The following is a 15,069-nucleotide window of genomic DNA, read 5'->3' as shown; positions in this document are numbered from 1 at the left end:
GCTTTTTAAACGAATAAGTAATTAGATTGCTCATAAACCTAATCACTTGCTTTTTCTTTTTATTTAGGCTCAGATTTCAACTATAGATCGTATTATTAATAACCATAATAACAACCAACCAACAAAAACAACCATATAAACATAATACCAACCAAAAACATAGATAACAACCACAATACAAAATCAAATAATCAAACCATTTTACACTTGCAAAGTCCTCCAATTATCATAATCCCGCCCCTTATGCAAAACCAAACCTTCCTCCCATCCCAGTTTATCCTGTTTATCATAAACAAAATCCACCTCAATTTTCAGCATAAAGCATTACACAAAATCAATACCTCAACACTCCATACTCAACAACGATAATTCACAAACAGCCAGAACATGTAACTACACATTCCCAAACAGACCTACTTTCCATAGCCCCGCCCCTTATGCAAAACCAACATCCCTCCCCTGTTCTCTCTCTCCCCTGGCGGTTGTAATTGTTTTTATTTTCAAATAAATTTTAGCAAAGTCATGTATTTTAAAAATCTTAAGATTTTTCTATTTATGTCTTTATTTAGTGGTTTCATTAGTGACAAAGGCTAAACTTTCTTGGAAAAATGTCTTTTATGTAAACCATGTTTGCTATTAATTCATTCAGGGCTAAAATATGTTCATTGTCTTCTAATGAAAGAAGGGTTCCTTTCGCCGTAGTCGGGAGCCTAGCCTTTAACTAGTAAGTACTGTATTTACTGGGTTTTTTTTGGGGGGGGGGTGTCTTTCGCTGGAAATCTCGCCTCCTACTTTGAAAATATCCGTGAAACCGGTTCAATTCGTCACAGCCAGCACTCCTGCAGAGAGTTGGGTTGTACTTGCAGTGTATACAGTACACGCGTTATGCTCTTCGTTAATGTCTGTGAAGTTTTATTTAATCTCTGAGCCATACTGATTCTTCTGGAAGCCAGTTTCCGCCAGGGAGTAAAAAAAAAAAAACACACTATGGTATTCTCTCCAATGCAGTGCAGTTAAAAACATACCTCTGATGCTGCTCCTAAATGAATATCGTTTATGACCATCAGAAGCTTTATGCTCCTTTTCTTTTTTCCAGTGGATTGAACAGGGAGAGGCATTTCATGATGTACTTTTCACTGATGAAACAACAGTGGCTCTGGAACAGTTTTCAACCAAGTCGTTTTATAAAAAGTGGAGATATGTACACGTTACTGAAGCTAAAAGTTTAGCCTTTGTCACTAATGTAAACACTAAATAAAGACATATAGAAATCCCTACGTTACAGGCTGTATATGGCTGGTATTGGTAGTTTAAAGAAAAAATACACACCAGTATTCCACTTTCTCCCTAAACATTTTTAGGATCAGAGTCTTACATGTGGTTATTTCGAAAACGTTTGTACGTGCTCCTTCTTACCATGTTACTGTTTTCCGTTACTGACCATATTAAGTTTAAGTGCCTGTGGGCACTTTTCCTGTCCGTGGGGGGTGGACCGTCTTTCATTAGAATGTTAGTCTGTTCTACTCTGAGAATGTAGAGGGGGTGGGAAGTGCCCGCGGTCATTTAATTAGTATTAAAATCTTAGTTATCTTTCTAGTTCACAGGTTTGCATGCATAATTTAATTTTGAAAGCCACTGAGACATCAGGTACTACTGTTGTATTTATGAAAAAGAAACAAAACAAAAAACATACTAACAACTGTGCCATCCTACTCCTTAGTTAATACATTTTATTATTCATAAACAGTTAACATTGTTAGCAAAATATTTTGAATTATATTTAACCCTATTTTTTCTTTAGTTTTGTATTTAACTTATTATATGATAGTCAGACTTAATGTATATTAATGTATATTTGAACAATGAAAATATATTTTTACAAGATTTTACATTAAGCACTTAAAATTAATATGGTTAATAATAGTAAACTGCAACATGCTGTAACAAGATCGGTTAAACTGCGAAGAAAATCCTTTCAGAGAAAATGTTTCAGGTGTGAAGAACAAACCTGTTCCCACACACCCTGCCCCCACTACCATTAGAATATACACAAACATTTTAGCGTTTCATTCTGAGCAGAAGACCCTCACACCTGAAGAGTGCTGGCTGTGACGAATTAAACCGGTTTTACAGGTTTCAATCACAGATTGGGACTCAGTAAAGTAACACACAGCGCCACTGGATTTGATAATACTGTACCTAACCAAAATCCGCAATATGGAAACAGAACCTGTGTAATTGTTGATAGATGATGTACTCGTAACATTTTTTCAAGACGAACTACAACATTTAAAAAATGACTTGTATGTACTTGATATCTCTAATCAATCCACGGGTTCCAGCAAAAAACGAAACTAAAACGCATACCGTTTAGCGCTTCTTATTAGTTGCTCAAAAGTAATTTGACCGTATGAAATGCATAATATAAACCTAAAAACATATACGTGAGCAGTACTTAAGCACTGTAGTATCGGTGTTAAGACATACCTCTCAAATACTGTAAATCAAGTTAAAAATATCTCAAGACCGATTCTGGTCGTAATGAAACCATGTTTCGTGTATGTTTTCTTTTTCATCTTGAAATAACTCATTTCTAAATACCTTTTTCACTGTTAACATCTTGTAGCAACTTTGCGACAAAATATACACTCTGAGAGTTCATCCTGCTACCAACATTAAATAAAACAAATCTTAAGATTTCTATATTTATGTCTTTATTTAGTGGTTTCATTCGAAGCTTACAATGTTTAGGGAGAAATGGAATACTGGTGTGTATTTTTTTCTTTAAAGTACCGAGACCAGCCATATACTGTATGTTTATGTTAAGATTTCCCTTCAGTGGTAAAATTAGATAAGAATATTCAATACTTAAATGGGCACAGTTAAGACATTAAATATACATATACATATTGTATACAGTACAGTTTGCATATGGTAATATGTTTATGTTACGCGATTAAAAAATAAATAAATAAAACTGAAAGGTCCAGCACCAGCTGGATTCAAACACACAACCTGCCAGTTGGTAGTCACACACCTAGACCAGTAGGCTACAATACAGCTCGCATAAGCAGGCAGGCGAAACAGCCCTCCCGCAGTACACGGATATAATCATACCGTTATTAAATTCTTGAGATACGCGATTCCATATTATATTCCCTTTAAATCAAATTCTAAAAGTATGCTTGTTGACTCCGGTATCACGTTAGTTAAAGACTTCGAAGCTTACAATGTTTAGGGAGAAATGGAATACTGGTGTGTATTTTTTTCTTTTCATGATAGGTGTCGCATTTTAAATCATTTTCGTAGCTAGAAATTATGAAACGCCCTGTTAAAAGCAAGGAAGTTTTTATGCCCGTTGAAGTAAAACAAAATGCCTGACAAAGTATGGCTTGGACAGATTCCAAGTGCTTGTACAAATGTGCTAAAGAAATTATACTTTGAGTATACAGCTTGTCCAAAGTCATCCATTATTAATACTATTAGTAATATCTTCAGTAAAGGCTTTGATGCATAAATATTTCTGATAAAGGTAGGTTGTGTACTTTTGTCCAACTGAGCAATCTTGCTTTCATAAAATATACCAACATTTGAATGACTGATGATTAACATGCTGTAATACATAGTTCAAAATTAAAGGCTCGAATGCTGTACATGAGAGGTTAAGCTCCCCCTGGCGGTTTTACAAGGCGACGCCGGATAGCTAGTCACGTGACACACGTGATACCGCGTGATACCCCGGTGGGCATGTCGCGGTATGCCGTGAAATACCTCACCCATTTTGAATGGCTGCATCTGTACGTCTATATGTGTCTGAGAGTTTAAAGTCTTGAACTAAGTTTTGCAGGGCCAGTGAGCTGGAATCCAATTTTATCGGAGAGCTAGACTGCCTGTCTGTGTGCTCTAAGATACAATTAAAATCCCCTCCCACTATCACGTCTGTGCTACATAACAATAGGGGGGAGAGTGCCTTGAGTAGCTCCACCCTTCCTCCCACATCAGTAGGGCAATACACATTGATTAGCCACAGGTTAACGGTCCCCCATTCCACATCCACACACAGCAACCTGCCATCTATGACCCTCTGAATACTTTTCAATTTGAATGCCCATCCTTTGAAAAGAATGGCCACGCCAGAGGCTCTGTTATTATTGTCCCCTGACCAAACAGAAGGCCATTTATCCCACCTATCTTCAAAGCTTTTAAACCTCTCTTGATAGGCTAAAGCACACTCCTGCAACATCAACACATCTCCCTCTCTCTGCTGGAGGTAATCAAAGACAGACTGACATTTAACTCTGTCATTGATACCTCTGGTGTTAAGAGAAATTATGTTTAGAGACATATTACATAAGAAAGTGGAACCAGTCTTTACAAAACACATTTCTCTTCTGTCTCACCTGTTACCTTCTTCTTTTCTTTTTCTTCTTACCAATTTCCTGCCAGCCATCCTCTGAATGAGCCTTCATCAGGGTGGCAGCAGTAAAAGCGTTCACGGAGTCCATTTCAAGGAATGGGGTAGAGAGAGGGGTGGAGGGGTTCCAGCTGTCCCCATCACCATGCTCTCCTTCCTCCTCGCTCGGGGAGAAAACAGAGTCATTTTTCCTTTTCCTCAAGTCCAGCTCCTGGGAGCACTGAGGGGAAAGGGGTGCAGCCGATGCACCAGTCTCCTCTTCCCCCTCACCCACCATCTGCTGCAGATCCTCCGTGATGGACTGGATCAGCTCCGCTGAATCCTGGGTATCCTCGCTGGACCCGCTCCACCGGGGGGGTCCCACACTGGCCCTCGTTCTGAGGAGCAGGAGTGGGGGAGGGGTCCTTGCTGTTCTCGGGGGTTTTCAAACCCTCGTGCTCGTCTGGTGCAGTCTGCGGTTGTGGGGGCGTAGTGGATTTCTCTTCCACCGGCCCCGGAGCCACAGCAGGACTGATCGTGGCTGGAGGCTGAGAGTCTTTGTCCAACAAGGGTTCTTTGTTTGACTTGTTGTTTGCTTTGGATTTTCGGGCCGGTTTGGCTGAAACAAGCACTGCCTCATCCTTTCTCATTTTGAGTTTATTGGCGTAGGCGTGAGGGCAGTTCTTAAAAATGTGTCCTTCCGAGCCACATAAATTGCACTTTGCCACAGGTCTTGCAGCATTTCACAGTGCAGGATGATGCCAGGTGTCCCACAGCACCACAGCGCCGACACACCTTTGGTTGTCCCATATAAAACACATAGCCATTGCAGGCACCCAGCCGGATTGTAGACGGCAGGTGCCTTAAGCCTCCATTTACGCTGTCCGGTAGCAAGTGAACCTCGAATTTCCTTGCTCCTGTTTTTATACCATCAACATCTCTAACCTCAGTTCCATGGTGGACGGTGCAGTACTGGTTAAGCCAGGTATGAATGTCCTCTGTCTTTGCCAGTTCTGAGAACATAACAACATGCACCGTTCTCCTAACTCTCTGTGTCAGAGGCTGCAAGTTGATCTTCTCAAGTGCAGGAACTTTCCCTCTTTTTGCCTCAAACACATCCACGCATTATTCAAACAGAAGATAGGTAGCAAACACAACCTCAAATGCTTTCTGACCTGGCAGAGCGAAGATGAAATCCAAGTGCCGAAGTTCAAAGCCAAGTTCCTTCTGCAACACTTTTCTGCTGAACTGCATACGATCCATGAAGAGATCATCCAAAAGCTCAAAACGTACAGCATTCCTGCGGGATCTAAAGGTTGCCATCTCATAAACTGCAAAACAAACACTGCTTCCACAAAACAAGAAAACAATCAAACTACTCCACCTACAGGATGATCAAGGTATCTCCCCTGCCAGGTAAGTATAAGATGTACAAGCCCCTGCAAGTGGCCCGCACCCACAGCACAAATCGCGCAGCCTAGCCCAGCTCCTCGCCCCGCACGCCACCGCCTCCTGCTGGGCCCACTCTTTCGCACACTCACACGCCACACTAACACTCAAAAGTGTGGGCAAAACGAGAAAATGAGCGCGCCGTTTCCTACACATCTGCAGTCGCCATTGCGCATTCCGACATGTCCCAGGATGCAATCGGCCTCATTTGCATTACACCAGACCGGCAGCTCGCTACACAAGCTCGAGTCGTGCGCCTGGCACACACCGAACAAACACCGGAGCCTTTTCAGCAATTTCCAAAAAACGGGCCTGCTCGCCTGCCCACAAGGCTCGGTCTCTTACCCGCTTTCCAGAGCCTGCTGCCTTCTGTGCTGTTCTCTCGGCACCGCTGCAGGGGACACAACTCCTGCAGCGTGGGGTGAAAGTTTCCACGCTCCGCCGCAGGGAAGGCTCGCTCCGTGAGCACACGTCCTTTCAATGCCAGTTCAACAAGTGCTCCGCATTAGCAGCGTCGGGGCTCCGGCATGTCGCACCTCACCTCACCTCGCACAGCCCCCTCCTTGAATGTCTGGCACTGGGCGTGCCCCGCTCTCCTCCACCTTATCTTATCGCGTGTGCCCACCGACAATGGCCACAATGCAGGGGAATGGCACCTGTAAAGTGTTAATTGGGGCACAGGAACAGCCCGTCTCGTCTCGGGGGCCGGCTTCAAAGACAATACAGCAAACACAGCGGGGTGGGGGAATTCAGGTACATTCAGCTCCGGCGGGAATGAGTCATTTGTCGGTCTTTTCAAGTGCTGGGAGCCGAGTAATCCTTCGCTTGTATCGTTTCTCCCCGGTGACTAGATCTCACCCTGCGACTCTCGACTGGGCTCACCCACGGCAGCCCAGCAGGTGTGAGCCTAGCCGGCACCCGGATGGGAGATTCCCCCCGGAAAAGCTCAGGTTGCTGCTGCTCCTGCAGGAGGTGTGACTGGGACCAGTAGGGAGCGCTCACCCTGCGGTCTGTGTGGCTTTCTTATGCCCCAGCATCCTGATGGCGACACTCTGCTGCACAAACAGGCGCCGTCCTTCGGAGGAGGCATAAAACAGAGGTCCCGACCCTCCTTGGCCATTAAGAAATCCCAGGGCGTCTCTCAAAAAGAGACTCCGGGGGTGTCTCTCTGGTGTTAGTGTTCCCCTTTACCAATCAGTCGGGGTCTCCTCCTAATCCCCATCTCATATGTAACAATCAATGACGAGGCCCCCCTGTCCCGCGATATTGTATTTGTCTCCTGGCCGCTGGCTGGCGCCGTGAGATTTAGTACTCGCGCAAGAGACCGGGGGCAGAGCGCGAACGCGGTTCCCCGCCCCCCACAAAGTGTGCGCTCCAGGTTCCCTCTCGGGGCTCTGTAACACAGCGGAAAGGCAGCGAGAAGGAGCCTCTTGCTCTGATGCCGCAAGGCCACAAGAGGGCGGAGGCACCTCGAGCCCGGCCGACGTGTTTGACTGGTGCGCTTTATGTGCTGAAATAAACACGCGACAGCCCAGAAATGTTTTCAGAGTGATGTGCACTGGACGTTTTTGTCTTCTGAAGACTTGCCTTGTGCTCCTCCGTGCAGTTTGTTTGTTCTCCTCCAGTGCGGGACAAGCCAACACAAGGGAGCACATTCGCCAACATCCAGGTACGCAATGCGATTTGGAAAGAGGCTCCTTTCCAAAGAGTTGCACACGAACGATCCTTCAGTCCCGCTCGGGGGACACAGAGCCCCAGCCACACATAGCTTCAAGTAGCTAGTTAGGCGCCATGGCTTTCGCTTGTGGCCACACCACCCTGAATGTGTCCAATCTCGTCTGATCTTGCAAGCTAAGCAGGGTTGGGCCTGGTTAGTAGTTGGACGGCCTGGGAATACCAGGTGCTGTAAGACTTTAAGCGCAGGAGGTGCCCTATCCCCACTCGCTCGCTCATTCCCCTGTTCACACGTGCAGTGCAGCTTGTCCTTCTGTTTATTTGTCAGCTTTGGCGAGACACGGGTGCTTGTGTATTAGCGTGAGCGTTTTTTATTCTGATCATGAACAGTTTTACAAGTCCGCAAAGGATCAAGGAAAGGTTTATCGCCAGCTGAAAAGAGACACAGCGCTTCGGCTGTGGAGACTTGTTCGGCTGGCGTTCGGAGAGTCGCGTTTTTCAGAATTGTATTGAGATCGTTTTCCACAGAGCTCAGATGTCAAAGCACAGCAGCAGCTCTCCACAGCGATCCTCTATAGCGCCCTTTCTCCCGCAGCTCCGTCCTCATTGGAAGGAAGCAAGAGTGAAAGGCTGAAGTGAAATAGAGCGGGGACGAAGGCAGTGAAGAGAGAGAACGTGGGAAGAAGAGAAAAACGCAAGGGAAAAAAAGCAGCGTCGTAAAAGAGGTGACGGAGCTGTCCTCTCAATAAGAAGGGTGCCAGCGAGCCTTGCTCTCGCTTACGGCCACACCCCCTTGAGCACACCTGATCTTGTCTGATCTCGGAAGCTAAACAGGGATGGGCCTGGTTAGTACTTGGGTGGGAGACCGCCTGGGAATACCAGGTGCTGTAAGCTTTTAAGCGCAGGAGGCGCCCTATCCCCGCTCGCTCGCTCATTCCCCTGTTCACACGTGCAGTGCGGCTTGTCCGTCTGTTTATTTGTGAGCTTTGGCGAGACACGGGTGCTTGTGTATTAGCGTGAGCGTTTTTTATTCTGATCATGAACAGTTTTACAAGTCCGCAAAGGATCGAGGAAAGGTTTATCGCCAGCTGAAAAGAGACACAGCGCTTCGGCTGTGGAGACTTGTTCGGCTGGCGTTCGGAGAGTCGCGTTTTTCAGAATTGTATTGAGATCGTTTTCCACAGAGCTCAGATGTCAAAGCACAGCAGCAGCACTCCACAGCGATCCTCTATAGCGCCTTTTCAACCCGCAGCTCCGTCCTCATTGGAAGGAAGCAAGAGTGAAAGGCTGAAGTGAAATAGAGCGGGGACGAAGGCAGTGAAGAGAGAGAACGTGGGAAGAAGAGAAAAACGCAAGGGAAAAAAAGCAGCGTCGTAAAAGAGGTGACGGAGCTGTCCTCTCAATAAGAAGGGTGCCAGCGAGCCTTGCTCTTGCTTATGGCCACACCCCCTTGAGCACGCCTGATCTCGTCTGATCTTAGAAGCTAAACAGGGATGGGCCTGGTTAGTACTTGGGTGGGAGACCGCCTGGGAATACCAGGTGCTGTAAGCTTTTAAGCGCAGGAGGCGCCCTATCCCCGCTCGCTCGCTAATTCCCCTGTTCACACGTGCAGTGCGGCTTGTCCGTCTGTTTATTTGTGAGCTTTGGCGAGACACGGGTGCTTGTGTATTAGCGTGAGCGTTTTTTATTCTGATCATGAACAGTTTTACAAGTCCGCAAAGGATCGAGGAAAGGTTTATCGCCAGCTGAAAAAAGACACAGCGCTTCGGCTGTGGAGACTTTATTAATAAGGCCCCTCAGTAGTTGAGATCTCTGTTATACCCATCTAGAAACATGCAATCAGCATGTTATTGCTGAAGCAATAGTCACAACATTATTCCACACCTGGGTGAGAGGCGTGTTATGATGACAGTCATGCTTTCTACACCTTATACTGAGCTCAGAAATGGACCAAGCGGACATCTCACGAGCAGATCCCTCCGCATATAAGAAAGGCAACTTGTCTCAGCAAAAATACCACGGATTCACATCCAAAATATGATAAAAAGGCAAAAACCCCACACTTGGAATGCAAATGTACCCTAAAAAGGAAACACGGTTTTAAAACGAACTTGATTTTCCCCTGGAGAAACCTTTTTATGGACACACATCGCATCTATTACACATGTAGAACTAAATATAAAGATAAAACTTAATATAAGAAGTCATGACATATCACACATGACGAAGTCTGGTCCAGAATAAACAGTTTACACTGACCCACCTTTATTTACCCTGGTCACTCACTTCTATTAACTGTTTAACTGGGTAACAAATTAATATTTGTTTCAATTTGGGATCTACACCTGGGAGCCCTGAAATGTTGGCCAGAGGGGAGAAGCTTATATTCAGACGTGAGAATATATTAAAAAAAGGATCTGATGTTGTTTTTCACCTGTCTAATCAAAGCTTGTTCAAAAATTATCTGATTATAGGACACACGAGTTTATAATCATACTCATTCCACTTTTTAACCCCGTATATATGCACAATATGAAACGTATATACACTAAATCTCACGTGTGACTCCCATAATATACATTTCTTTACGAAAATTAGGAACACTTACTACAATTATCAACCCCCCATGACAAGGCAATATTTCATACCTTTGTTTCTTTGTGGGTTCAAAGTTCTGTCCTGTCGTTTCACACGTAACGTTTTGGTAGTTATCTCAATTTTCCTTTCCAATTATCTCCAAGATCATCATCAACTTTTTGTAAAACGCTATGCACAACTGATATTTAAAGAAAGTCCTGTACCAAAACGTCTTCGTAGGGAAAGACAACTTTTTTTCCTTAGGTTAGTCGCTACACGGTTACTCAGAAAATCCATTCACCGCCTTTAAAAAAAAGTTTCTTTTTTTATTGTGTTTCACTGACATTTCTGTCACAATTCTGAGGGACCCCAAATAAAAAAACTCGAGCTGCGGAGCGCGACGCCAAACCGCCGGTCCACGGTCGCGGGCGCCGGACATAGACGTCATAAACCCTTCCGAGGCGCAGGAATTATAGATCACTGTAGTTTCTTCTGGACCCGGGTTAGGGACAGTGTGCCCTCCGTGAGAGTCTTCTGAGGAAGCCAGTGTCTCATGGGTGTCCAGGCTTGGTACCATCTCTCCATCACAGGACACACAGACACACACACTCACACACCCTGGACAGGACACCAGTCCATCACAGGACACACACACACTCACTCACACACCCTGGACAGGGCACCAGTCCATCACAGGACACACACACACTCACACACCCTGGACAGGACACCAGTCACTCACAGGACACACACACACACTCACACACCCTGAACAGGACACCAGTCCCTCACAGGACACACACACACAACCTGGATAGGACACCAGTCCCTCACAGGACACTCAGACACACACACTCACACACCCTGGACAGGAACCAGTCCATCACATGACAAACACACACTCACTCACACACCCTGGACAGGACAGCACTCCATCACAGGACACACACACACCAGGGCCAGTTTTCCCAGAAGCCAATTAGCCCAAAAGCCTGTCTTTGGACCCGGAGAACACAGGGAGAACATGCAGACTCCACACAGACAGCCCCCCCCCCCCCCCCGGGTCCAGACCCGAGCCCGGAGCCCCCCCGCGCTGAACCCCTCCGTACAGACGGCCGCACACAGCTCCGTTGTTCCCGATTCCCGAGGTGATCTGTTAAAAGAAGCCGGTGTGTTGCCTCCAGGTGACATTTCCTACTGGAGTCAGGACAGGAAGCTCTTCTGTACACAGAAGGGGGTGGGGAACAAGCCGCCCAGCCCTGTGGTTGAAGCCGATACCCCGGCTTCTCTCCAGACACAGCTGGGTGAGCTCCTCCAGTCAGTATAGGGGGCTCTACTGTACACAGAGGGTGGTGGGGGTGTGGAACTACTCCTTTGTTCGGGGCCTTGGGGCATTCTTGTTGTGAAAGGCGCTATATAAAAAAACTGAATTGAAATTGAATCTTACAGGTTTGGGTTTTTCGGAGATCTTGTCAGAGATCTTGTCTGACGTGCCATTTCAAAAACGTAACGACACTCCTCACGTCCGAGCGCCGCCGGTCTGTGATGTAACGTATGCTTACACAACCATGACGGTTTCATCATGGACAGCGCGAAAGCCCGAAAAGTGGTTGACGTTTTAATTTGGCGATGGATCCCAGTTTTTTTTTTTATTTTGGAGGCCAAAGAGGACAAAAAAGGAAACGTCTGGAGGTGGATCGATGGTCATCTCTGCGGTTGTTCTGATGTTCTGGAAAAAACAAAACAAAAAAAAACGGCTCGCTTGCCCGGTCGTGTAGTGTTTCCACACCCCACGCAAATCAACTTCTCTTCGCCCCCGGGGGCTCGTCGCCCGCCGCACCCCTCTCACGTGATAGGGGCTTCCCCCGGCTGTGACGTACTTACCCTACCCCCATTTTCCGCCAACGTCATACCTAAGGTCGCGCTTCGGGCCGCGGCGATGTTGACGGACTGTCTTGTAGCGTGAGAAGGGTTTAAATTTTGACTTAAGGAGTTGGCCATCGTTATATTTTGCGAGGTATCATACGGGGGGAAAAAGAACATTTATATTTATCAACCTACTGGTAATACTGGGTGGATGTCACGTTCCCCAAAGTTCAGTGCCTCTCTCTAATAAAGTAGAAACGCGACATTAAACTCCGTTCGAAATGGGAGAAATCACCAGGACACGATACAACTGACGTCCGGAAAAGAAAAAAAGAACTCCTATTCCCATTTGTAATGACCCTGTCGTGTTTTTCCCGGTGTGCGCTTATCTTTCGGAGACCGTTTCTCTCTGGTGTTGTTTTGCTGTTGGAATAAATGCCGAGGTGACCCTTCTGTGTGGAGTCTGCGTGTTCTCTCCAGCGGGTCGTTTCCTCCACCGCAGGGGCTTGTCGAACCGGGGTCTCCCAATCGTCACAGAAGTGTGTGTCGTTTTGGGTGGTGGTGGGGGGGTTCATCGGGGATACTGCACCCCGAGGGGGTGACCTCTCACCTTACTCCGGACGAAGGGAAAAGACCTGTACCTTCACGAGTCCGGGTTGTGAAAACTTCTTCTGGCAGTTCAAAACGTTTCGAAGGGACTACAGCGCTACCCTGTTTTCCATTTGTATCGTGTATTATTAGACAGTCATAAGTATCTGTACTGATCACAGAGTCCCCCTCTCACTGCCAGGACTGAAGCCCAGTGCAGAACGAATAATAATAATAATTAATAAGTCTGGACTCTCCACTCAGAGCTCCTCCCAGGTCAGGGGGATCCCCTCCAGCCCCCCCAGTATGCAGCCCCTACCTGGATGATGCTCCAGTCCGCTCAGCACACAGCAGCTCTCAGTGGGGAGGAGAGCAGAGGGATGGAGCCAGTTCAGAGAGGGGGGTGATAAGGAGGCCATGATGGGTCAAGACCAGGGGGGGAATCAGGCCTGGACACTGGGGTAACACCCCTACTCTTCTCCAGAAACACCCCGGGATTGTTAACGAGCACAGAGAGTCAGGACCTCGCTTTTACGTCTCATCCGAAGGACGGCGCCTGTTTACAGTCCAGTGTCCCCCGTCACTATACTGGGGCATCAGGACCCACACAGACTGCAGGGTGAGAGCGCCCCCTGCTGGCCCCACTCACACCTCTCCCAGCAGCAACCTTAGGGGGGGGGAGGGAAAAAACCAAAAGCTAAACAGATTTTTTTTTAAAAAAAAATTATTGATGCTTAACAAAAGGTCATCAGTCCAGTCTGGGGCCCCTCAGCTTCAGTCCAGACCAGTTTGGGGCCCCTCAGCTTCAGTCCAGTCTGGGGCCCCTCAGCTTCAGTCCAGTGCAGTCTGGGGTCCCTCAGCTTCAGTCCAGACTGGGGTCCCTCAGCATCGGTCCAGCACAGTCTGGGGTCCCTCAGCTTCGGTCCAGCACAGACTGGGGTCCCTCAGCTTCGGTATAGCACAGCCTGAGGTCCCTCAGCTTTGGTCCAGACCAGTCTGGGGCCTCTCAGCTCCAGTCTAGTCCAGTCTGGGGCCCCTCAGCTCCAGTCCAGTCCAGTCTGGTGTCCCTCAACTCCAGTGCTGTCCAGTCTGGGGTCCCTCAGCTTCAGACCAGCACAGTCTGGGGTCCCTCAACTTCGGTCCAGCACAGTCTGGTGTCCCTCAGCTTCGGCCCAGCACAGACTGGGGTCCCTCAGCTTCGGCCCAGCACAGTCTGGTGTCCCTCAGCTTCGGTCCAGCACAGTCTGATGTCCCTCAGCTTCAGTCCAGACTGGGGTCCCTCAGCTTCGGTCCAGCACAGTCTGGTGTCCCTCAGCTCCTGTCCAGTCCAGTCTGGGGTCCCTCAGCTTCGGTCCAGCACAGTCTGGGGTCCCTCAGCTTCTGTCCAGTCTGGTGTCTCTCAGCTCCGGTCCAGTCCAGTCTGGTGTCCCTAGGCTGCAGTCCAGTCGTCTGGTGTCCCTCAGCTCCGGTCCAGTCCAGTTCAGTCCAGTCCAGTCCAGTCCAGTCCAGATCTTATTAGGCATAGAACCAGGAAAGGAACCTGGAAAGAATATTGTTATTGCAGGTGTGAGGGACACAGACACAGACGTCACCATGACATCAAACAGCAAGAGGAGACTCCTCCTTGAATCACAGACACGACCGGGCGGCGCCCCCCTGTCTGCTCACCTCTTCCTCTTCTTGTCCTTCCCGGCAGCCTGCTCCTCCTCTCCCTCGCTCTTCCTCTCCTGAGCTACGGTCTCCGCCGCCTCCATCGGCTCGTCCTGATCTTCTGTCTCCACTGACACGCAGCTCAGGGACTTCAAAAAGACGCATCGGCGCTTCTGAAGCAGAGACAGGAGAGTCACGTTAAGAGTCGGACTGGACACTCCAGTACATGAACACTGCACTGAGAGAGAGAGGGGTTGATACAGACACACTGACTGGACACTCCAGGACATGAACACTGCACTGAGAGAGAGAGGGGTTCATACAGACACACTGACTGGACACTCCAGTACATGAACACTGCACTGAGAGAGAGAGGGGTTCATACAGACACACTGACTGGACACTCCAGTACATGAACACTGCACTGAGAGAGAGAGGGGTTCATACAGACACACTGACTGGACACTGACTGGACACTGGACAGGAGTAAAGAGAGGATCAGAGCATTACCCACCTTATTTTTCTTCTGTCTCACAGGAGGTGGTAATTGGACCTCCTCCAGCTGGAGTCCAAGGAGGGAGAGAGGGGGCAGGAGAGGGACAGCACAGGGAGAGAAAGAGAGAGACAGGTGAGTCAAGTGTCCCAAGAGCACAGAGACTCTGCTGAGATCACACTCGCAGTGAGTGAGCCTGGGTGTAGCCCACTAATACTGACCCACTGGACACCACAGGACAGAGAGGAGGAGGAGGAGAGAGACACACTGCCTGGACACCACAGGACAGAGAGGAGGAGGAGAGAGACACTGACAGACAGGCCTGAAAGAGAGAGAGACAGAGAGGCAGGGACAGGCAGACAGCAGGCCAAGAGAGACA

At 47.8% G+C, this 15,069-nt stretch overlaps 2 non-coding genes and 1 pseudogene across 2 annotated transcripts; all 3 read left to right on the top strand.

Annotated features, from left to right (window-relative positions):
* The first annotated feature begins 7,642 nt into the window (after nt 1-7,642).
* Nucleotides 7,643-7,754, top strand: LOC138219269 (5S ribosomal RNA; annotated as a pseudogene).
* A 537-nt stretch (nt 7,755-8,291) lies between these two features.
* LOC138216294 (5S ribosomal RNA) lies at nt 8,292-8,410 on the top strand. The gene has a single exon (XR_011180005.1). It is a non-coding gene; the product is annotated as a 5S ribosomal RNA (ribosomal RNA).
* Nucleotides 8,411-8,948: 538 nt separating this feature from the next.
* On the top strand, nt 8,949-9,067 carry LOC138216704 (5S ribosomal RNA). Its single transcript, XR_011180416.1, has one exon. It is a non-coding gene; the product is annotated as a 5S ribosomal RNA (ribosomal RNA).
* Nucleotides 9,068-15,069: the final 6,002 nt, after the last annotated feature.

The sequence above is a fragment of the Lepisosteus oculatus genome, chromosome 14, assembly GCF_040954835.1.
Source record: "Lepisosteus oculatus isolate fLepOcu1 chromosome 14, fLepOcu1.hap2, whole genome shotgun sequence".
Lineage (NCBI taxonomy): Eukaryota > Metazoa > Chordata > Actinopteri > Semionotiformes > Lepisosteidae > Lepisosteus > Lepisosteus oculatus.
This window is presented reverse-complemented; position numbering and strand designations above follow the sequence as displayed.